The sequence below is a fragment of the Rhodnius prolixus genome, unplaced genomic scaffold (genome assembly GCF_049639745.1).
Source record: "Rhodnius prolixus isolate KJV_2025 unplaced genomic scaffold, Rpr scaffold_2, whole genome shotgun sequence".
In the NCBI taxonomy this organism is placed as follows: domain Eukaryota; kingdom Metazoa; phylum Arthropoda; class Insecta; order Hemiptera; family Reduviidae; genus Rhodnius; species Rhodnius prolixus.
Window position 1 is genome coordinate 63,919,751 of NW_027411592.1, and position 25,453 is coordinate 63,945,203.

Genomic DNA, 25,453 nt, shown 5'->3' on the forward strand with positions numbered 1-25,453 from the left:
CAGTAAGATAACAAATTCAAAAATGTATCTCATGAGAGAATCTTGAAAAAATATATTTGTTTTTTAATTCTTATAAAGAATAAATACATTTTAAAGAACAAGGAAAAACGAGTAAAGAAATGTAAAATAAAATTTTTAAAAAATACATTTTTAATGAATACATTAAGAAAACGAATGCGCCTGTTTTCTTCAAGGTAAACGCTTTGGCAGCGCAATCTAGCAGCGGATTGATGGAAGCTAAATTGCAAGTAAATGGCAGAGCTGGAGAAGAGAAATGCGACTTTGCAGAAAGGCTTTTCCCCGTTTTCTGGTGAATTTTCCAGGCAGTTACCAAAGATGTTCACTTGAACGAGGACAAAATGTGTGTTTTTATCTTGGTTTGCAACTTCAACTGAGTAGGTAGTGTGTGATACTGAGTACGCTGCGACCTCTCCTTTCTTCCAACGGTAATATTGAAGTGAGCTGTCTTTTCAGTACAAACTGTACAATAAGTTTCAAGGAAATTTATTTGCGGGCAGAGAAAGTCTTATGAGTTGTTATAATTCTGAATTTTTGTTTGTATCTCATATTAAGTTAATAATAAATAAAATCCAAGGCCTAGACACCGGGGAATCGAACCCACTAAACCAACAATACATCTTAGCATTGCGGGTCTAGTCTCTTAACTGCGTAACATACTTTACTATACATTTCTCATATTAACCATTAAATAAAATCCAAATCCTAGACACTGGGGAATCGAACCCACTAAACCAACAATACATCTTAGCTTTGCGGGTCTAGTCTCTTAAGTGCCTAACATACTTTACTATAAATTTCTCATATTAACCATTAAATAAAATCCAAGGCCTAGACCAAGGGAATCGAACCCACTAAACCAACAATACAACATAGCATTGCGGGTCTAGTCTCTTAACCGCCTAACATACTTTACTATACATTTCTCATATTAACCATTAAATAAAATCCAAATCCTAGACACTGGGGAATCGAACCCACTAAACCAACAATACATCTTAGCTTTGCGGGTCTAGTCTCTTAACTGCCTAACATACTTTACTATAAATTTCTCATATTAACCATTAAATAAAATCCAAGGCCTAGACACTGGGGGGATCGAACCCACTAAACCAACAATACATCTGTGCAATGCGGGTCTAGTTACTTAACCACTCAGCTATAGTGGCGCCTTAAGATATTTACTATTGCTACACCATGTTTACACTCTGTTAAGAAATTCGTTGAAAAATAAAACGATTCGGTATTAGTTTCTACCAATATTTTGGACCCAGGAATAATTCTCTGATAAAACCATAAATTGAATTCACTAGCTAGTAGCGTTAGTGAAAGTAGCTTTGTTACGGTGGTAACGAGCTCCCACATTATAGAGGGGCCTTAACTCAACCCCCAACACCCGCTCACCGAATTGTCGTAGGGATGAAAAAAAACAAAAAAACAATAAGGCTGAAGACGCGGGAATTGAAGGGCGGTAAAAAAAAAAAAAATGAGCGCATTTCAGCAGATCGACCGCTAAAAGCCAATTCTAAAAAAACTGTAATCTATTGCTCTAATCTCTACCATTATCCTGCATTACTGCAATCTATTCATCGCCCATTTAGCTCAATTTCATGGTAAATATAAAACAAGTTTAGTGTATTTGTGCTTCTATAGTTTAGCCTATGTATTAGTTCTCTATTTATTCATAGTTCTAGTTTATCATTTCTCTATTACAAAGGGGCAAACATTTTTTAAATAAAAAGCACTACTACTTTACTTAGGTTTGTTTAAAGGAATTATTGTCCCTCACCATATCCCATCCCAGTCTTGTTAAATGTCTCAGGATCACGAAATATTAACATAAAATGTAAAACAAAGAAGTAGAAGAAAGATAAGAATTTAAAAGCAAAATATGTTACCATTTATTTGGGTTTATTTCTATTTTTTATTCGCCCAATACTTGTTACGCAGCTGGAAGGTTAGGTTATAAAAATGAAAATAAACAATAACCATAGCAACCGTTGCTAAAGACGAATTTATTACTTATTTATTAAAGATTCGTTTCTTTATCGAGCCGCCTTTTTAAAAAGAAAATATTGTTTTCTAAGTTGTTTTATTTAAAAGATCAAAAAATACAATCAACTTCTTAGTATAAATAAAATGACATATTTTTTTTTGTTATAAAGAGTTACTTTATTACAAGTCACAAAAAGCGAGGTACCAAAGATGTTTATCACGTAGATTTTTCTTTGTTTTTCACTTAATAAATCGTAAAAATTTAAATTAAAAAATAAATAAAAATAAATATATATGTATAAATTTATTCTTAAAATTTTTTTGGGGGGGACATTAGCATAAATTGCGACGTGATACAGAATCGCGTTCATGGATATTTCTTTTTTTTTTTTAAATATTTTTCTGATTATTACGTAATTTTTTTTGACTGCGTAAGAATGATTTGTATGCGTAGAAATTCTAAATCGATTTTTAAGATTGAAAATGTTTAATGGGAGGGGGTGATTAGGTGAATTTTTTTTTTTTTTTTTTTGCACTATAAAATGCGCACCGTACAATTTTGAGAGGGTTTCATCTTTCAAATATTTAGAAGCCGTTTTAACCGATTAAAATGAAGTGAGTGCAGAAATAAAAGGCAGGTTAACGGCAGGGCAATAGGTGTTTCTGGGCACTACAGAAAGTGTTAAGTTTTCGAGAACTATCTAGGGAGGCAAAACTAACCGTCTAATAAAAGCATATTGAGGCCAGTATGCCAGTGAAACGTGGGTGTTGACCAAGGAGGATGGAAAATTGATTAATTCCTGGGAGAGGAAGATTCTGAGGAAAAATGTTTGGCCCCGTAAAAGAAGGGGAAAGTGAAAAACCTTAAATATCTCGATACATGGAAAAATGGACTTATACCACTTTCAAAAATAACAGCTCATATTCTTCCAGTCTCCAGTCGAATATATGCATTTGAGGGATTGTTGGGGGGGGGGGCAATCTCAATAGAGTTTTTGAAAAAAAAATTAATTGCCCACGCTCCACTTCATTAGCATATTGACAGCCCCCATACTTCAGACAGGTATAACAGTATACTTTCAGCGAGCGACTCAAACATTAAAAGATTTGGTGAAAATTATCTTAAACATTTTTTTTTTAATCTTAGATGGAAGTGAAAGTAAAAATTCTTAATGCTCCTAAATATCATAATAAGTCTGATTTTATTGAATGATTCAAATCCAGCATCCAATTTTCTGTTATCAGTAGTTAACCACACGGTATTATTAAAACTGTCCGGTAGGACAGTTGTATTAAAACTGTCCGGTAGGACAGTTGTATAAGGATTGATCGTCAAAAAGTGCACGAAAAAGCGTAACGTTGTAAAACACCCAACTTTGACAATTTTTTTCTCTTTTTCAATAAAAGATAAAATTCCCAAATTTTCTTTAAAATATAGGGCAAACCCTCCTTTATAACTGTAATTTTTTTGCAACAACCCAGATCTAATAGGTTTCGAGAAAAAAGTTGCCGAAAATGAGCAAAAACCGCTTTTTCAAAAATTGTTGTTCTTGTTGTTGTTGTTGTTGTTGTTACCTTTTTTGTAAACAACGTAGCGCCTAAACGCACGAACCGATTTTCATGAATGAGGTGTTATTCGATTCGGACTTTTATGTAGATGTGCCTTTTGGGGGTCTCGACCCTGTACACCGAATGGGAGAGGAGTTAGCCCCTTTTATGTAAGGCCCCTTCAAAATTATTATTACTAATTACTCTGTAAATCTTAGCCCGATTTTGATAAAATTTGGTAGGATGATAGAGTTAGGGCTCCCCTACGTAACATTAAAGCGGCGATCTGCTCTTACACTAGTTAAGGGGAAGTATAGCAATCGTTTCAAATTATCGACAAGTGAACTGATTTTCATGAATGAAGTGTCATTCGAATCGAAATTTTGTACAGATTTGCACTTTAAAAGTCTCGTCGCTATGCCTCATATGGAGGGGAGTTTGCCCCACCCAAGTAAGGCCCTTTCTAAAACTATTATTACCAATATTTCTATAACGCTTTGTCCGATTTTGATAAAATTTAGCACGAAGAAGTGATTAAAGCTCCTCTACATGGCTGTGAAGTGCCATCATGCTCTTACACCTACTAAGAGGAAGTACTGAAATCGTTAAAATTATCAATGGGTGAACCTATTTACATTAATGAATTGTCGTTCGATTCAAAATCTTTGCCTCTTTGCCTTTTAGGGAGAAGTACTGTAATCGCCCGTTTATTTTTCTTACTCCTCTTAAAAGGAAGGTCTGAAATCGCAGTTTAAATTTGCTTTTTACGTACAAATACCTTCCTATTTTATATAAAAAGGCTTTCTCAAAAAAATTGTTATTGAGGATGGTTTGGGGACCGCAACTATAATCATTCTTTAAAAAGATCTCTCCAGTGGTAGTTACGGTTCCTACTTAACACCTTATCAGGTTATAATGATAGAATTGCTTATTCCAAATTTAAAAAAAAACAGTAAAGCAGATATGTAACTTTGCAAAATAGACAAAAAGAAAAATCTATCCAAAAGGTACAAAAATCTCCTTAACAAAAACTTACAGTTTAAAAAGTTAAGTATAAGGGTTGATTAAACGCCAAAAGGTACACAAATCAGCAAGTACCCATCATTTCATTTATACTTCATTGACATTATTTAAGTAATTTTACTGCATTAACTTTTCCTTCACATTTTTAGAATTTATTAGATGTCACAGACCCTTATGCTGGCCAGTTCATTCATAATATTTTTTTGTTATAATTATGATAAAATGAGTTCTGAATTATTCTGAGTAGTCACATATACATGCATGTTAAAGTAGAAAAAGACAAAGTCAGAGTCAGCCACTATTTAAATTTGAATCACGAAGGATTTAAAACAATATTTCAGTCTTGAATTCGTCTTACCGAAATATTCGTGAGCACAAATAACACACAGTTAATAACAAGTAGATTATTCAACAATAATTATTCATTTCTCAATTGTAATTTAATTTAGTCTCCCTAATTTTACTTATAGTAAAATACTGGAATAATTAGCTGTCCTAAAAATATGCATATCTTATTTATTTTATATTACATATATACAACATTGTGGGAAGAACACCTAGATGGAGAATGTAATTGAAGAAAACTATATTATTTGCGATAAAGCCAGATAATTATTACCTATTATCACAAACGTTTGACTACTACATAAAATAACAATTACTTTAATCGAAGAATGAACTTAAACCGACGATTTTTATTTAAAAATAAAAATAAATAAAATGAAATCATTGATGTATGTTGGTGTAAGCATTTTTTTAAAAAAAGTTTTTGAAATCTTTAGCCTATTTTTTTTTTTCTTTTTAACCTGTAATTAATAGTTTGATTATTATAGATAAATAGATATTACAATCTACAGTCTAGAACAAATATTTTGTAGATGAAAATGGCCAGCATAAGGGTCTGTGACATCTAATAAATTCTAAAAATGTGAAGGAAAAGTTAATGCAGTAAAATTACTTAAATAATGTCAATGAAGTATAAATGAAATGATGGGTACTTGCTGATTTGTGTACCTTTTGGCGTTTAATCAACCCTTATACTTAACTTTTTAAACTGTAAGTTTTTGTTAAGGAGATATCTATATTGTAACATGTTATCCTATCAGTTAGAATTATAATAATCCAAGTGACAATACTAATAAAAGATATTAGATCTGGGTGAATTTTGTTGTTACTATGGTAACAACATTTGATCAATAATTTTAACTTAACCTCTTAAATAATGTTCCCCTTGGCACAACTGTAATTTAATTGTTAGTTAAAATATTTAATTTTTTTTTTTTACTTTCTTTGTTAAATCTGCCAAAAATTAAGTTGTTTTTTTGTTTTTTTTTTTCATTTTATTTATGTATTTTGAGTGTTTCGCTACTTAAATTGAATTAGTAGTTTTTATTTTAAAAATTGGTCATTATGTGGGTGAGAGGGTGGAGACTCAATAAAACTCAAAAACTCAAAAAACGCGTAACTATAGAAACCGATATTTAATGGGAACACACTAAGGGAGACCGATATTGCGAAAATAATAATAATAACAAGGGAAGGGATTAGCTATGCGGTTAGCGTACTGGACTCCCCAGCGGAGGTCCCCGGGTTTGAATCCAGCTGCCTGGTCCCATAGATATTTTTCTCTTCCTAGGAGCTTTTCTCTTCTTACAGCTCACTGTCCACAGTGATGGGGCAGTGTTGTCTGTAACGAGAGAACACTGTCCGGAGGCCGGGGCCAATAACCTTAGATGTTGACGCGCCTTAAATCATTTAAAATAATAATAATAATAATTATAATAATAATAATGATTTCATTTAACGTTTTTTTAATATTTGGATAAAATTAATCAAAGTTGACGCTGATAAAATCAATAGAAAGAATGCCGATGATCTAATTTCTGTTATTTATTGATAATAATTATCATAGAAGAGAGAGATAACAGTTTGGCCAATAAAAAAAAAAAAATTAAAAAAGATGGAAAATAAAATAAAAAAAAAAATGAAAAACTACGAGCCAGACAAACTAATCTCCACTGCCTTCCAAATATGTAGAGATCGCCAATCTGTGCAATCAGCTGATGATAAAATATTTATTATTTGTTTATAAATCAGGCAATTATAGTTTCCCCTAATTAGAAGATTCTTTCTTCAATCCAAGATCTAAATTAATTTTTTACGGCCAAGGAATACGTAACAGGAAGTAGTTCTTATTCTCGTAAAAGATTTTCAATTTAGACTTCTTTTCACCGGATATAGCCCTGAAAATATTATTTTATTTTATAATAATATGGTCTTATCACATATATAATAAGCAAGAAAGAATTCAACCAATTTCAGACAAATATAGTAATTGTCAGAAAGCATAAACCCTGAAGATGACGTACTCTCTAGATGGAAAGCTCGCGAAAAATTAAAAATAATTAATTGAAATTGACCATATTCTTTCTTCTTTTTAGATTAATCAAATAAGTCACCAAAAACGATGAACAATACCCATGACACATATAAAATATTCACTAGAATAAGATAAACTGCAAAAAAAAAATTACGACTTTAAAGGAAATGGCAATACGGGAAGTGTGAATTTTCTGAATGGAATTTTTAGTTTTCTGCAATTTTCTTAAAGAAAAAAATATCTAAAAATGGGACGGCAAAGTAGTGTTCGAAACCTATTTCAACAAAGAAAAAAAATGGTAATATAACTTCAGGAATAATAGTAGGAGATGAGTTGTAACTTTAAGATTAATAGTAAGAGATGAGTTATAACTTTAAGAATAATAGTAAGAGATGAGTTATAACTTTAAGGATAATAGTAAGAGATGAGTTATAACTTTAAGAATAATAGAAAGAGATGAGTTGTAACTTTAAGAATAGTAGTAGGAGTTGAGTTATAACTTTAAGAATAATAGTAAGAGTTGAGTTATAACTTTAAGGATAATAGTAAGAGATGAGTTATAACTTTAAGGATAATAGAAAGAGATGAGTTATAACTTTAAGAATAGTAGTAAGAGTTGAGTTATAACTTTAAGAATAATAGAAAGAGATGAGTTATAACTTTAAGAATAATAGAAAGAGATGAGTTATAACTTTAAGATTAATAGTAAGAGATGAGTTATAACTTTAAGAATAATAGTAAGAGATGAGTTATAACTTTAAGGATAATAGTAAGAGATGAGTTATAACTTTAAGAATAATAGAAAGAGATGAGTTATAACTTTAAGAATAGTAGTAAGAGTTGAGTTATAACTTTAAGAATAATAGAAAGAGATGAGTTGTAACTTTAAGATTAATAGTAAGAGATGAGTTATAACTTTAAGAATAATAGTAAGAGATGAGTTATAACTTTAAGGATAATAGTAAGAGATGAGTTATAACTTTAAGAATAATAGAAAGAGATGAGTTATAACTTTAAGAATAGTAGTAAGATTTGAGTTATAACTTTAAGAATAATAGAAAGAGATGAGTTATAACTTTAAGAATAATAGAAAGAGATGAGTTATAACTTTAAGAATAATAGTAAGAGTTGAGTAATAACTTTAAGAATAATAGTAGGAGATGAGTATAATTATAAGAATAATAGTAAAAGTTGAGTTATAACTTTAATGATTGTGCTACCCAGCTCCTAGGTGTCATTATGCGGAATATTGAATTTTTCAACTGGAAAATGGTTGATCATGTTATAAGATTCGCATTCTGAGGATCCAAGAGAATTATAAGAGAAATAAGATGAAAAATCAGAATATATTGTATATTTATTTTTTAATAACTCTGTCAATCTCTCTGTACGCGAACTACCGCTGAATACTTTAAAGAAATTTATCACCATCTGAGTACTTGCACTTAAGAGAGTATTCAAGAGGTTTTACTTCTCTCTCTCTCTCTCACGTTCGCTTGCTCTTTAACTCTCTTTCTCTGCCACCCACTCACACAACGATCACTCCCCACTCTTCCTAATTCTTGGCGTTGTTTGTTTACGGCCGTTTCTCTTTTCTCTTCTTTGTTCGTCCTAATGAATTGGTAAACATCTTCTGTTGTTTAGTTTTTAGCATGTGTCATTCATTGTGAGCTAAATTGTAGACATTTGGCTGGGAAATAGTGACGCCATGGCCTCCAGACTCACTTACAAGAGAGAAAGAAAGGAGAGAAGTTGGATCTAGGAAATATTTACTACTCCAAGCGTTTTTTTTTGTTACAGAACACAGTCCTTGACCTTGACATGCTAACCTTTTAAGAAAGGAAAAAAAAGAAGGTAATTTTGTTTTTCCCACTCAACTGTGTTGGCACACTTTATACTCCTATTTTCCTATTCAATTATATATCAGCTGATAGCGCCGCTAAAACTTTTCGCGAGATTTCTACCAGTTTATTTTCTCATGGCCTCCTTTTTCTCAAGTCGAATTTTCCTGATTGATTTTTGGTTGTTATTTTTATTTTCACCGGAAGTTATTCGCGAAATTATCATCAGTGTGAGGAAATCACACAGGTGGCTTTCTTGGACCACGCGTCTTGAGTTGTAATTAAGTTGCAATAAGTAAACCAAGCTTTAAAGAAAATCGTAGCAGCCATCTTGGAGAAAAACTGAAAATACTGGATAATCTATTCAATAAAGTGGGACTTCCGGTGCACTGGTTTTTCACCAAAAGCTTAGTGCCAGATCCCATGGTGGATAAATCAATTATAAATTTTCCAAATAATTTTAATTTTCTAAAATAATCTCAAATCTAGAAAGGTTTGTAGAGATATTTGGCTGTTGGATAGTCTATAACTCAAAACAAAAGCTAAGAAAAGCAGGAAGTTTAAATAAGATATTTGGTTCAGACGTCACCGAGGGACTAGACCAGGGGTCGCCAAACCTTTTTTTGATCGTGGACCCCCCCCTATATAATTTTACAGAAATCTCCATCGAACCCCCTCCCAATATAAAAATAATTTTCAGTTAATTAAAAATAAAACTATCTATTAGGTTGACTGTGTTTGTTCAATTTATTTTAATGATTTTAAACATTCATTAAAGTAATTTTACATTGTGTAACAAATAGTTTTTGTGAAAAATATCTTAATGTTGAAATTTAAACACCTTAATATTTATTAAATAATAAGTAAAGTAACTACAGTATTGCTTGAGATGGGTGTGTGCCTGGTGTTTCTTTGCAAGGTTCCGCTATATTGGGTTCGAAATTGTTTTTTCCTTCGACCCCTACCTTTGTTAAATAGACCCCTGGGGGGGTCTATATAGACCACTTTGGCCGACCTCTAGTCTAGACAATATGCTTTTGGGGAAAAACAAATCAGTGAACCGGAAGTGCCACTTTACTGCCATTTCCGGTAATGGTTCCCACGGCTCTTGGCTCCCTTATTGCTCCTACACAGTTCCTACTACACTTCTATTCCCCGGGAAAACTGGAATAAGAGCACTTCCGGTTAGAGGAAGAGGGTTTCCTAGATTACGTCATTTCAGTGATGGTTTGGATTTTGGCTCTCTATCGCGCATTTGCAAGGATTGGACAGCTGACCGGAAATGCTATAAAAGATTTTTAATGTTTCAAGTTTTAAAACTGGTTTTTAAGACGTTGAAATGAACTTCCCTTTTTTCTTTAGTACAAATTGCATAATTCAAGAAATTTTCAAGAAAATTAAAAAATACGTTAATGGGTGATAAGAGGAAATTGAAAAGGATGTTCAGGCGTGATTTTGGTTTTTTCTCGTATTTCCCACAAAACGTGTGTATTTCCGGTGGAAACCCAAAAAACATTGAAACATCAGCATGATTGCAGAACATCCTATATTAAGAGGTAAGAGAGAGAGAAAAAAAAGCGATCATTCAAAACTTTTTCTTTTCTTTTTTCAATTTTTTATATTTTCACACATTCTTTATATCTGGGATAACTTACCGCGAGTAAAAGGGATATTAGGGCATAAGGATATAGCAAAGATGGAAGCAAAGGGGATAAAATAGAAAATAAAGACCCGGGAGAAAGTATAATGGCAGGAGTAAACATAAAGAACCCTTTAGGGAGTGCAAAGGCAGCCAACAAAACACACTCAGGGATCTAGGAAATATCCCTGCAGCGAACACACGCACGGAAAACAGAGCAAAATTGTAAAACAAACCAGGAAAAAACTTCCCTACATCACTGCCATATAAATATATTGTTTTGATAGTTTTTTTTTTTTTTTTTTCTAGAAAGAAGTTGGTAGCAATGTGTTTTGTATGTATATGGTTTATTCGGTGGAAATAAAAAAAAAAAAAAAATACCGGAAGCAAGTAAAAACTTTTCAGTCGGGAGTTTACATTTCGGGTTATCTTTTATTCGTTCATTTTTTTTAGAAATAGTGATCCGAAAGATTCTGAGTTAAAATAGAAGAGAGGTTTGATTCATTTTGTTATTAGAAAAGGTCATTCCGGTGAAAAGAGAACGAGTCCTTTAATTAGTTGGCAATTCTATGGAAATTTAAAGTTTCGTTGTATTAAAAACGGAACTGCGAATAGAAAGTGATGACTGACCTCATTAAAGTATTAAATGAGAGATAAAAAAAAAAAAATACTAAAATTTAATAGATATCAATGTCAATTCTGTCATCTGTTTAATTGGCTGAACGAATCTTTAAACTTATAAAGATCCGTTCTTTAAATGGTTCATTTTAGACACACATGTTTTCTCTTTGGCATAATTTATTTTCAATCTAATTGGCTAATTCAATGCGACCTACTGCGCATGTACTATCTTTTTTTTTTTTTTTCTTTTTTTTGGCGGAATAGATAGTATTGTCGTAAAACTTGCGACACTTGTTAGGTTAAATTCGTTTGAAATTATTACGATTTACGAATACGTAATGCTCCAAAAATTACTTTACTAACCTAATTATAACCTATCTACTGTACTAGTAACACAGGAAACACCAATGAAAATGCTATGTTTTTTTTTAGAGTCAGCTGATCTAAACAATTATCTTTTAAAGTAATTACTCAATTATTAATGGCTGTCAATTTATTGATGCTTACTGTAGTCTAGCTAAACAAAAAAAAATTGGTCACGTTATCTAAATTCATTTGTAAACACATTGGACAAACAATCTCGTTAAGTGATTGTGTTGAAAAAGATAAACGTAATCATCGTTAAGAGTGAATTTAAATGAACAAGTAAGCAGGAAGTTTCTATTCTATCTTCAAGTTTTTTTTCACGTCATTTCCGTTATTTTTTTTTTTTTTTTTTTATAGTTCCGAGCAAAGAAGAAGCAAAAAAAGGGGACTATAGAGTAGGGTTTTAGGCTGTAGTAGTTGCTACCTAAATTTAGGCCCTTGGGAGATGTCCCTAGAGAGGACCGTTCGGTATCCTGCTTTAGACGGAGCATATACACTCACCTAGTAGCGAAGCATTCCTTCCCTTCCGCTCCTAGAACTTGAAGAATATTTCAAGTTCAGGTCACCGCCCTCTAGAGCAGTCCTAGGTAATAGCGCACACCTTTTTAGAGGCATAGCTGGCCTAACCGATGGCGGTTCTAGACCGAGAGTCTATGCTGACTTAATCTGGCCTTCTTCTAGAGCAGGGATGGCGAACCTTTTTGCGACGTGGGTCAAATTTTGTTCATTTTCTTTTTTTTTTAGTACTAGCTCCTGGGTCACTAATGCCCATTTGCACAAGAGTTAAGTTTAAACATTTTAAACTGAATATTTTCAAAACTAAACATCTTTAAAATTCAGTTGGCTTAACTGGGTAAAACGGGGACGAAACCAAGTGCTATGGAAGTCTCTTTTTACTAACATAACTGAACAAAACCTTACAAAAGGGTGTTTTATCAGAAGAAAAATCTAAATATGGTTATTTGCTTTGGGTTGTCGATTTTTTTTAACAAACAAAATATGAGTAAAATTATACATTTTATTTGATATTTTGTAAACACTTTTGCTTTATTTCCAAATACTACAGAAGCATTTGTCGTCATTTGCGTTTTTAGAACTGGTAATGATCAAACTAAAGGTTATAGATAGCAATTTAAATTGCTTTTGTGTCTAATGCGTGATTGAAAAAAAAATACAGATAGAATATAAATTATCCACCACAATTAGAAAATCTAAATCAACCCGCGTAAACAAACAAATGGTTGCCTAGCAATTGTGGGTCAGTGAAAAAGCTTGTGCGGGTCAGTGTCTAACCCGCGGGTCATAGGTTCGCCATCACTGTTCTAGAGCATGTCAAGTGAGAAAACATATCCACGCTGTAGGTGTGGCTAGTTCCTAAGTCAAGGAACACGAGGAGTTGTAACATCTCCCAGTTTAAGATTGCGGAACAATTGCTAGTTTTAGGCTAAGAAACCTCTACGAGTTTAGGGACCAAGGAACAGAACTCTGAACAACGATAGGTGGCAAGTCCCTGAAAGCTTTAAAAGAAAAACGAGGTTTCCTGTTTGTTCGCACCAGAACTCCACAGGGTTGATTTACTTCCTTATCAATCTTCTAACAGCAAAATGTTTTGTTGTACCCACTATTCCAAACAGAACTAACAACAATTAATGAATATTTCGTCATAATTCAATTAAAATTTAATGACATTCTATAATAATTACTTATTCCACTCACATCATTCATTACGTCATATAGTTAAATCATTTATATTTAAGCACACCTACATAGATTACTTGAATTTCGAATAAAAAATAATTGCGAAATAATAAATTTCTACCACATATGGGGGGGGGGTCCTATTGAATTTATTAAAATTTGATGCTAATTTTTAATGATTCAATTAATTTCATTAAGGTAGCCGAGCGGTTAAGAGACTAGACCTGCAAAGCTAATACGTATTGCTGCTTTAGTAGGTTCGATTCCCGGTCTTGGCCTTAGATTTTATTTAATGGTTAATATGAGAAATAATAAAGTATGTTAGCTAGACCCGCAATGCTAAGATGTATTGTTGGTTAGTGGGTTCGATTCCCTGTGTTTAAACCTTGGATTTTATTTAATGGTTAATATGAGAAATTAACAGTAAAGTATGTTTACTAGTCACCTCCGTCCATGACACCTAATTGTTAGTTGGGCGTTAAGCCCCGCCTGAAAAAATAGGCGATTACTTTACTTTACTTTTAATTTCATTAAAAATTGTGTAGTCTAACCCATAGAAAATCTTTCTTTTATTATTCGGTCTTATTTTGTTATTATTTATTTTATTAACAATCGATTTTAATTCAACAATGCTGTGTCTTCAAAATAACAGCTGTTATGCGATTTCTTTAAAACAAAAACAAACAAATTGTATTAAACTAGAGGAGCAACAATAAAGTATGCAAACAATTGCGCATTCTTATTGTGTACATTTAAATATTTGAACAGCTGTATTATTCAAACTTTTTCTTTTTGTTTCTTTGTTTTCGAGGTTTCTCGTTGCAATTCAGACAATCAGTTAATGTGCCTTGGAGAAGGTAAGGGGACAACCTTGAGATTGGGAGAGTATATCCTGCTCCCATTAAAAGGGAATATATCCACGATTTGCTGAAAACTAAAAATTAAATTGTTCACGCTAAATTTATCGTAACTTCCGGCGAGAAAAAAGAAAACACTGATCACAATACTTCCGCTGACGTAATTCATGTGATTTCTATTTTTTCTTTTCCTGTAAACTATCAGTGGTTCTCTTTATTCCCCCTCCACCCCACTTCCATGTCAAGCGACACCAACGATTAATCACGTGATAATAATTGCATAGATAAATCTAATGACAGCTGAAGGATGCATTATTGCCACATTATAAAAAGTTGGGACGCATCCAAAGATAACGATGCACCAGTATTCTTGATAAACATGTGCATAAAAAATAATAATAAGATGTTCGCATATAAGACCCCATGTTTTACATCCACAACTAACCAATTATAAAGGTAGATGCGTTCATGATTTGTCCTGTAGAACGCCTACGACATGCGTTCGTTTAAAAAAGTATATTTCAAAAAACGTGGTTTCAACAAACGTTTTCTTAAACTTGTACAAAGATGTAATTACAGAATAAAGATATGGATACGATTAACTCTAAGCGCCAGAACTGTAATTCTAAGATCACCAAGTTTTCCTTGATAAAAGTAAGACTGTAGTTAAATAAATTAAAGGGATCTGAATTTAGATAAGGTTTATAAGATTTATGATGAGGTCAAACGGTGGCAGAAGGCAAAGGGAATCCACAACAACTTATTCAGGATAGAGACTCCAACCGCAAACTCTTCGTGAAGCTTCCCGGACAACTCTCCTCCTAAGTGCAGGGGAATAGCGGAGACGATTTGAGGCTATGATCAGGATTGAAGTAAATCTCAATCGCACATTTCTTACAACTTGTTGGGTATACATAGGGTCATCCTTTAGAAGATTTAGGGAAGATGTTCAGTGTGAAGAGAGCACATGGCTCTGGAGAGGGTGTGGTAGCGCTCTCTGCTGCTCCCCCTCTCTTCAAAGCCCAATCTAAAACGGCTGGAAAATGGATAGCGCAGGGGTGACAGGGTTGAAAAAGCTGTGAGTTACTGAAGTTGTTATCCCAGCCGGCCAGCTTCTCCTAGCTTTTTGGCGCTTCCCTGCAGAACCTGCATGGTCTCCAGTTACTGCCGGGAGGGAATCCACAATAATTTATTCAGGATAGAGATTCCAATCGCTAACTCTTCGTGTAGCTTCCCGGACAACTCTGCTCCTAAGAGCAGGAACGCGAGAAGACGATTTGAGGCTTTACCCTATGATCAGGGTTGAAGTAGATCTCAATCGCACTTCTAGAAATTGTATCACAATCTCGGGAAGGTGATGGAGAAAGAGAGAGGTGCATGGAACACCAGAATATGGATTACACCTGATCCAGTAATTCACTTGACTAATAGGCTCTTCCAGAACAACTGGTGATAGTGTTTATGTGTCACACACGAAACGTTTACCCCAACTTCCAACTTTCCGCTCTACCTGGAGAGGCTAGACAAGGTACCAGGTGTTGCAGGGAGAATACATTCCCTTGGGAGCACTTTCCAAGAAGGAAGCGAGGAGTCGGAACCTCTGGAGTAGATATCGCTAATCGCAGAGTCCTGAAACAACCTCTCCTGGTACTTTGCTAAAGATCTTGGGTGAGTCAATAGAATGACTTCCCGGTCTGAAGTGACGAATTATTTAAGGAAGTTGGATGCTTTGTGGAACTTACAATGCGCAGTAAATACTCTAAATTTCGATCGACATCGACCACAATAATTCCTCAAAATATTAGAAAGACAATTTACCCAGTACTAAACCAATTAGGTCGAATCCATGTGTAATTAAGTAATTATATTAACCCAGTTCCATAAACATATTTAAAAAAAAAGTGGAGACACAATAAAACGAAATTATTGTTCTAATCTAATCTCCTAGCCAATAAAAATTAAATACACAAACGCACACTAAGTAATATTTAACGAAATAAAACAAATATTTGTCTAAAAGAATTATAAATAACCTTCTTCAAGACGTAATTATAACAAGTTTATCCCCTTCTAATTTTTTTTTTTTTTTTTTTTACATCGAATTAAACTTACGCTATTGAGAACTCACCGGAAATACCACGTATTGATGTCTCCGAATTTTTGTATATATGTACAAATACACAAATAGAAAATGGGGTACATGAACAAAATAACTCAAAAAAGAAAATAATTATTGGGACCTCAAACATGTATTACATTGAATAGCTCAAAAGAATTTAGTTTTAAAACATTTGACTTCATCAAATTGGTTAGAGTTCACTTTGGAATGCCCATGTTTTTTTGGGTTGTTCAAATTTCAAATTGGCTGGCCGGGAAATGCCACAGAATTAAACAGTCTGTTTAGAAAAAATTATTGAGACCTAAAACATGTATTACATTAAATAGCTCAAAAGAATTTTGTTTTAAAACATTTGACTTCATCAAATTGGTTAGAGTTCACTTTGGAATGCCCATGATTTTTTTTGGGTTGTTCAAAGTACAAATTGGTTGGCCGGGAAATGCCACAGAATTAAATAGTCTATTTAAAAAAAAATAAAGAAAGTGTAGCGATCACAGTAAATTCTCGAGATCGAATCTTTTTACCGGAAATAAACTATTTTATGATCCTCTCAGAAATTTGTGTGTGTGTGTGTGTGTATGAATATCTCTAAAACAGAAAATCGCAGGAAAATGAAACTTGTATACTTTGATTTGGTTCCTTCCTGGGGATCCGATTGTTGTATAGCGATCTATATCATTCAACCAGAAGTACCATTTTTCTCCAAAATAGCTTCGAAAAAAAAAATTCTCTCAACTTCTTTTTCTTGATTAACTGTGTGCCATAATTATTATTTATATAAAAATCTTCTTTTTTTTTTATTTTATTCTCTTTCTTTCAACGGAAATTCCTTTTAAGATACGTATTTCAGCAGAGAGGGATGGATGAGACTTTAGCTTTTCGCTAATGAGTCATTTACAATCTACAAGCATAATGTTAGTAAAGATAAAGTAAACATGTAGTTTGGTGTAAATTTTTTACGTCAGAAAAGCCCGGAAATGCAATAAGAGGAAATAGTCGTGTGAACTGTATGACTCATGCAAAAAGTCACCAACTTATTGATTGCTGAATTTACAATAGCGATTGACAGTTGATATTATCATAAATGTAAACTGTGAAGGGGTCCTATATTAAAGTCAATTAACATTTCGAATTTTAAGGAAAGAAAAAACTAAGAACCCCGTTCAAACCAAAATTTTTCACGAGAGAAAGCGCTGTAATCGTGCAATTCTCCCCCCGATTTTATAATTTTCACTGAGTTTCCCGAAAAAGAGTTTTTTTTTTTTTTTAAATAAACTGGTCTATGTCAGTGGTTCCCAACCTGTGGTCCGCAAGAACTAAAATATGGTTCCGCGAAACACTTAACATTTTTTAAATAATAATATACAGTGGTACCTCGGTTTTCGAACGACTTAACTTTCGAACAAATCGGTATTCGACCAAGAAATTCGAAGAAAACAATTGTCCTGAAATCCGAACAAACATTTGGAACTCGAACACCACCGAGATGAGCCGAGTTGTTGTCTTATATTTACACTTTTAGATCTTATTTCTTGTTTAGATAGCTTGTTTTTTACATAAAATATAAAATATTAGGCCAGTAAAACGGCCTAATATTTCTGGGGCTTAGGAAACGAAATAAACTACATAGTTTACATTATTTCTTATGGGATAAATTGTTTCGGTTCTCGACCGCACTTCCGGAACGAATTGTGGTCGAGAACCGAGGTACCACTGTATTTATTTGACATGCGGCTACGGCACGGTGAATGGGGACGTCGAGCATCGCTTAGAGCGCCTAAAAACAAGTCCAGGAGTCGACTAAAAAGCAAATGATATGTGCGTGTAGCTTTGGAGCAATCTCATCAATCCCAGGATTACTACTCCATCTTGTTAAGAAAATGCAAGCTCAAAAAGCACATTAATATAACTGAAAAACATAATCACAATGTTAATTGACCGTTTATTTGTAAAATCTAAAAGTAGTTTACTGTGATGCTGAACTTTGTGGTTCCTGCTGAACAACAAAAATATTAAAATGGTCCCTGGTCATGAAAAAGGTTTGAAACCACTGGTCTATTTAGATCTATAACTATTATTTTTAAAAAAAAAAGTTTTTCCCCGGAAAATTCGATTAAGGTCACTTCCGGCTGAGACGATGGTTTCGCTTCCGCCCCTAACGTGCCATTGCTGTACACTGTACTGGCTCGCCGGACGTGTATAATATTAATAAGAATCGAATATGAGGATAAAAAGTTCTTAAATTTGATTAAACAAACAAACAAAACTGACCCGGAAGTGCCAATTTACTGAAATAAATACTTCACGCAAAAACCTTTCCTAACTCGAAACATTGGGGGGAGTTTGGAAGGAAGTATTAATGAGTTCGAACTTAGTAGTAAGAAGAATTGTAAAATAAAAGTCGTATGTGTAGTCGCAACCGGATGTTTAAATATTTATTTGAAATGAACATATGTTTTTATTTAGCCCAAAATTAGTTATTTTAAAAAGACACTTTTTTGATTATTTTTATTTTTTAAATACGCACCCAGTTTTTTATTTTGTTCTGATTTTCCTTTAGAATTAGAAGTTTTCCTTTTTCTTTTTAAACTTAGATCTATACAAATGACTAAATAACTGCAAAGAAAAACTAGAAATATGGTCCACTTTATCTAAGCACATCCTCAATTTTTAGAAAATGAAAATAATTTTTTTTTTTCTAAACTAAGGAAAATGGAAACCCCCCCCCCAAAAAATAACAACTTCACGAGCACTTTTCCATTTACTACCACAAAAATGAGAGAGCAACAACAAAAAATTGTCTTTTTTGTCACCACATTTCACGAAATAACTTTTTTTCAATTTCACTAACAAAAATAAATAAATAAATGAAGTAAGAATCAAAGAAAGATTTTCTTTATTTGCGATTGACCTACATCGCTAACGACGGAAATACAATGCAAGCGCACGGAATGCTTGTAAACTAACTACTGAACATTTTACACCAAAGAACAGAATATTTAACAAAGAAAATAAATAATAAATAAAAAAAAAAGAAATATTAAATAAATAAATATAGAAAAAGCTGGTAACGAGCCGAGAGATAACGAACGACACCACAATAACAGCAACCAATCCAAGTCAATGAAACTCGTTCTGTCTCACTCTATCACTCACTCTCTCTCTCTCTCTCTAACTAAACCAACAACACACACCTCCCCCTCCAATAGCACCCCCACTACTCGATAGCGCGTGTTGCGCGATAAATACGATCGTCATTGACAATGTTAAGTGAAACCAGTGTTAGTAAAAGTAAAGTAAAACAATACAGCTTAGCATTGCGAGTCTAGTCTCTTAACCGCCTAACATACTTTACTATAAATTCTCTCATATTAACCATTAAATAAAATCCAAGGCTTAGACTATGAGTTTTGAACCCTCTAAACCAACAATACATCTTAACATTGCGGGTCTAGTCTCTTAACCGCCTAACATACTTTACTATAAATTCTCTCATATTAACCATTAAATAAAATCCAAGGCCTAGACCAGGGGGAATCGAACCCACTAAACCAACAATACATCTTAGCATTGCGGGTCTAGTCTCTTAACCGCCTAACATACTTTACTATAAATTTCTCATATTAACCATTAAATAAAATCCAAGGCCTAGTCACAGGGAATCGAACCCACTAAACCAACAATACATCTTAGCATTGCGGGTCTAGTCTCTTAACCGCCTAACATACTTTACTATAAATTCTCTCATATTAACCATTAAATAAAATCCAAGGCCTAGACCAGGGGGAATCGAACCCACTAAACCAACAATACATCTTAGCATTGCGGGTCTAGTCTCTTAACCGCCTAACATACTTTACTATAAATTCTCTCATATTAACCATTAAATAAAATCCAAGGCCTAGACCAGGGGGAATCGAACCCACTAAACCAACAATACATCTTAGCATTGCGGGTCTAGCCTCTTAACCGCCTAACATACTTTACTATAAATTTCTCATATTAACCATTAAATAAAATCCTTTTTATTTAAATTTTCTAAGCACCTCTGAGAAAGAAAATGGTTAGATTTTTCACTAAAACTTTCATTTTCTTGTGAAAAACGATCCTAACTTTGGTGGTGCTAGTAGTAGTAGGGTTAAAAAAAGTGTTGCTAACATTTCTCTACCGGAAGTGCTTTTTTTTAATCAACAGGTTGCTAAAAATGTTTCACAGAAAAATGGCTCCTAAGATTTTTTCTGTAACCTACGTACACACGGATTTGAAGTTCAAAAATTATAAGAATCCTAAGAATTTCTAATAAGAAAAAGCGTTTTCTGCACCAATATGGCCCCAAAAAAAAGAAAAAAAAAACAGTTAACTCTGGTGGGGGTTGGTTATGATTATAAACCAGCGAGAAAAACCGGAGAGAGCCTGTTTTATAGCCTAGGGAAAATGTAGGAAGACCTATTTTCCATTTTTCCATTTTCCCCCTACCTTCCACTAACGCTGCACAATAACGTAACAATGGCCAAATAACGAGTTTCCTCGTAGCTACGGTGTGGATGGGTAAGAGGAAGAATAAATGTAAAGAGATTTGTGTTACCTTGGCAACGCAGCCTGTATATTTTTCAGATGATAAATGGTTGGTAGTTAGGCAGCAGATGTACAACTTACCTGTAACAAAACAACAACTAGATGAACAACAATGGAAACAGAAAAAAAAAAAACTCAAAGTAGAGACGGAAAAAAACAAGATAAAGGGTACAATTCTCAAAGTGTTATATATCTTGATTACAGACCCATTTAGTGGGTGAAAACAGTGATTTAAGTTGACCCCACCCCCGGGCTTAACTAAAAGGCTACCCAATGCAATCTATCATCCGGTGTACTCACAGGAAGAAAATATTATGTTCATAACCACACTTACATCATCTGGTACTTACCCGGGAAGTTTACGCTATTGGGGAGGAAGAGGAAGTACCACTAACAAAGATGGAATGAGTGCTTCCGGTGGAAATCCTACAGCCGCAAACATCTTTTCCTAAAGATTATCGCGAATTTCTTTTTATAACCTTTTTTTAGTGGCGCCTTAAACTAAATATCAAATTCTATTTTTCATTTTTAGTTTACGTAGAACCATTTTTGCGTACAGAGAGAACCTTACCTCCTAAACCAGTGCTTCTTAAACTATGGGTCGCGACCCCTTCCGGGAGAACTTTTTTTTGGAGGTCGCGGAACTATATATTGTGAACTGATTAGCACAATTAACATTTTAGGAACAAGTAAATAGAAAAACTACCGTAACACGCGAACGTTCAGCAAATAGTGGGGATACATGTTGTAGTGATCCTATCAAAGATACCGAGGAAGTGAAGTATAAGTTTGTTGTTCTGTGGCAGTGCACTATTTTCAACGGAGTTTAGGTTTCGTCCAATTGCACAGTGTCTTAATCTTACAAATACGTGGTAAATGTTAAAGGCTATTAAGTTCTACGCTTCATACAAATTAAAAACATCGATACTTATTTACGATTTATTTTTAGTTGAATTTGTACTCTAAAATCGATAAGTTGGCTAAATCAAGCTAAAAAAATGTGAATCCGAAAAAGAAGAATTTACTTTCAAAGAATTCTTTGCCTAAAAAGTCGTAATGGTGGATCCTAGAAGTAGTAAGTGGGCGTGTAATTGAGCATTGTCTCCGCCTACCTACCTGCAGTTCTATTGGCCAGTATACACGCCCACTACAAGCTTGTTCGATCCACCATTAGGATTTTTAATGTTTATTATTTCCTATAAAAACAATAGTTTAGATTTTTTTCACTATTTTTTCCTCCGTAGGTATTTCATTAAGAATCAATTAATGCAATAAAAATTGTTACTACAAAAATTATTGTAATTCTTAACTCAACTGTTTTATTTCGACAACATTTTTTAATCAAATCCAAATTGGGAACATCTTAAGTGACATAAAACATATTCTGCAATCATTCATAACTTGCAGTTGATGGTGAACCGTAATATAAATATTCAAATAAATTTATTATTGTTTTTGCATAATTTCATTCTTTATTAAATACCTATGGTGGGAAAAATAGTGAAAAAATCCTAGAGTACATTTTTGTGACGAAAAAAGAGTGTAAAAAGTCATAATGGTGGAACTTAGAAGTAGTAAGTGGGCGTGAATTTGAGAATGGTCTAGTCCCCCACCTACCTACGGTTCTATTGGCCAGTATACACGCCCACTACACGCTTGTTCGATCCGCCATTAGGATTTTTAATGCTTTTTTTCTCTAATAAAACAATAGTTTAGAATTTTTTTACTATTTTTCCCTCCGTAGGTATTTCATAAAGAATCAAATTATGCATTAAAAATTGTTACTACAAAAATTATTGAAATTATTAACTTAACTGTTTTATTTCGACAAAATTCAGATATTGAATCTAATCAAATGGGTATTGAAGTCAACTTAATTAAATATCAAGTGCAACATTTATCACTCTAAAGACACCGGAAGAACTAGCAGAACTTTCTGCTGGTGCTGAAGTCTTAAACATGAATTTCCCAAGAAAAGTTTAGCTACTTTTTGGATTGAAGTTTAAAAAAAATGTCCAACAACCTCTGACGAAGCATTGAAAGCCTAAAATTAATATACGGTATTTTTATTTTTACAAACTTCAATTTTTTTCCTGTCTAAAAAAATCGAGGATAAATTTAGCGATGTTACAGCCTGATGTTTTATATATAAACTTACATTATACAATCATCACCAAATATGACCTTAAATCGACTTATAGCCTAATCATTAGGTGTTAGGATATAAAGAGGTTGGCAAGAAATTTTCACTTTAAAAAGGGGTCACGGCCACTAAAAGTTTAAGAAGCACTGATTTCCGATGAAATTAAACAATTTTACAAGATCGCCTCACTTCCTCTTACCAAGTGACGCAAGGAAAAAAAAATAATTAAAAAATCAGAACCTTTATTCAAATAATTAAATACAAAATAATAAAATTATTCCTCCACATAGAGGAATATAGAATACCGGCTGAATTAGGTACTGGGTACCATCTCTGTCGGCGACCGGCAGAACTAGCAAGTGAACTGCAACTGCCCACGGCGATGTAGCGATGGCAGCACCTGTTACTTGGCTAGAAGTCCTGTTGTGACGTGGTCACGATTCAAACTACAGGTGTTTGTTTCAGTCAAGTGTTTACATTGTTTACAAATTTACATATTTCTTAATTAAAAAAATTGCATGATTTTCTGTTCTTACTAGTTCAGTTACTTTAGGAATTTAAGTTTTAAGATAACTGAAATTTATGTACGCTAACTGTAAGATAACTTAAATTGACGTATAATAGATTACCGTTCATTAAATTCATTACTTGAGCTTTACAAGAAAAGTAAAGTAAAGCCCATTTTACCAGGAGGTCTTTACATCCTACTACCAAATTAGATGTAATGGAAGAAGGCAATTTAGCCAACATTCGTTACTATAAATTTCTCATATCAACCGTTAAATAAAATCCAACGCCTAGACACAGGGAATCGAACCCACTAAACCAACAATACATCTTAGCATTGCGGGTCTAGTCTCTTAACCGCATCGGCTATCGTGGCGCCTTCCTATACCTTATTATTAGATACAGATAATAGTGTCATATTTAATTGCTCCTATGCACCAGTACAAGTTTGAAAATAGAGAATTGCAATTACTACATCACCTTCAGGAGAACAAAATAAGCACCTTACAATCACTGGAAGGACAGCAATAATTAACAAAAGAAAGGAAATTATCTGTAATCTGTAAATAAAGTCAATTTTTTTATTATTATTATTAAAGTATTAATTAAACACTTTACACAAAATCAAGATAGTGCAGGCACATTCATGCTGTGGAAGGTTAAACACTGTTTGGTTTGGCGGCCAAATTTTTAAGGTTAAAAATATTATTTATTTTGAAAGTATTTCAAGGAAATGAAATCTTAATTACTTTAAATTGTCAAAGAAAGTTGAAAAATTGAAATGTGAATAGTAGTTTATATTCTATTTATTACGAATACATTTTAAACTGAATTAAAATGAAATTTACATTTGAACTGTGAGTTTACGATTCAACCTTGAGACGGGTCACGGCTGAATTATAAATTAAACTTTGGCAATTTAATGCACTGATCATAGCTGGCAGTGCTACATAAATCACACGAACATCTAATAAATCGCAGCTATTGGATTATGTAAGGTCAATCTTTGCGCTCGCTAAAGAAACGCTTGCTTTCCGGTTTCGACAGGAAATGACCGTATACTATTGCTTACGATTATACTATGGTTCTCACGGTTTTGTTTTTTAGATCGTGCAGCAGCTTCTCCAGCAGGCAAATAATTCTTCTAGTGTTTTCTAGCTTCTTTAGACTTGTATAGTTAGGATTACGGAAAATGTAGGGTTAAGAAAATTAGTTTAGGAAATTAAATTAAGGAATTAATTAGAGGGTCGAGTGACGAAGACAGCTGGAAAAGGAACAGAGAACAGCGAGGAAGGTACCCTGACACCAACGCGCACCTGAGTGGGATACCCTAGGTTGATCCTACAAAAGTGTGTGAAAAACCAGCAGGGGTACCAGCGCAAATGCGCCCGCGGGCACTACGTTAAGAGCCCCCTGGATTAGATTAGAGCATTGGCGAACTGAGTCGCACATCGTAGGTTCGCAAACTGGTCCTCTGCCAACTTTCTTTTTTTTATTTATTTCCCCCATAATTCCTTATCTTCCCTTTTCTCCTCCCTCCCGTTTTCCACTTGCCTTCAACCCTCACCGCCAACGGGCTGGCCTCCACCAGATGCCTTCTCGTAGCCTCCCCGGGAGAACAATTTGGTATTCTTAATGCCGAATATAGATCTAAACTTTATATTTAAAACATTTTACAGATAATAATAATTTAATTATGAGCACTTCCGGCACGAGTGGTAGAGGCTTTCCCTCAAAGTACGGACTCAGCTTCTACTAAATGTTAATAAGGATTAAATATGTTCCCGGAAGCCCACATGTAAAAAATATTGGCTGGCCGGAAGTGCACAATTTACTGATTAGTCTTTAGTGAATTTCCGGTAAAGGAAATGGGTAATGTAGAACCAATATTTCCTCAAAAAAAAAAATTGACACCAATAAAAATGAGTGAACCTTCCAGAAGAGGTTACATACGCAGGTTGTTAAAGTTACAAAATCTTGTAAGGTTTGCCCTAATTATAAGGGATAAAGAGAGCTTGTGTGGTTGCCATGGTGACTGGTCAGTGTTATAGGGCCAATTTTGCGAGCTTATTGGTGGACTATTTATATCGGCCAATAAACCTCTCTCACACTCTCTCTCTCTC

General features: G+C 33.7%; 1 protein-coding gene across 8 annotated transcripts in view; it reads right to left on the reverse strand.

Annotated features, from left to right (window-relative positions):
• Positions 1–25,453, reverse strand: part of LOC141450153 (high affinity 3',5'-cyclic-AMP phosphodiesterase 7A-like) — a 392,695-nt gene that overhangs the window by 306,314 nt on the left and 60,928 nt on the right. For 4 of the 8 annotated variants that reach the window (XR_012455958.1, XR_012455957.1, XR_012455959.1 and 1 more), the window contains exon 1: positions 18,633–19,092. The exons of 2 other annotated variants lie outside the window; for them this stretch is intronic. The gene's annotated coding sequence lies outside the window, so the exon portion shown is untranslated. Of the gene's footprint in view, positions 1–18,632; positions 19,094–25,453 lie in introns of those variants that run through there. 2 more of the 8 variants (XR_012455956.1, XM_074120289.1) reach the window with 2 other exon arrangements.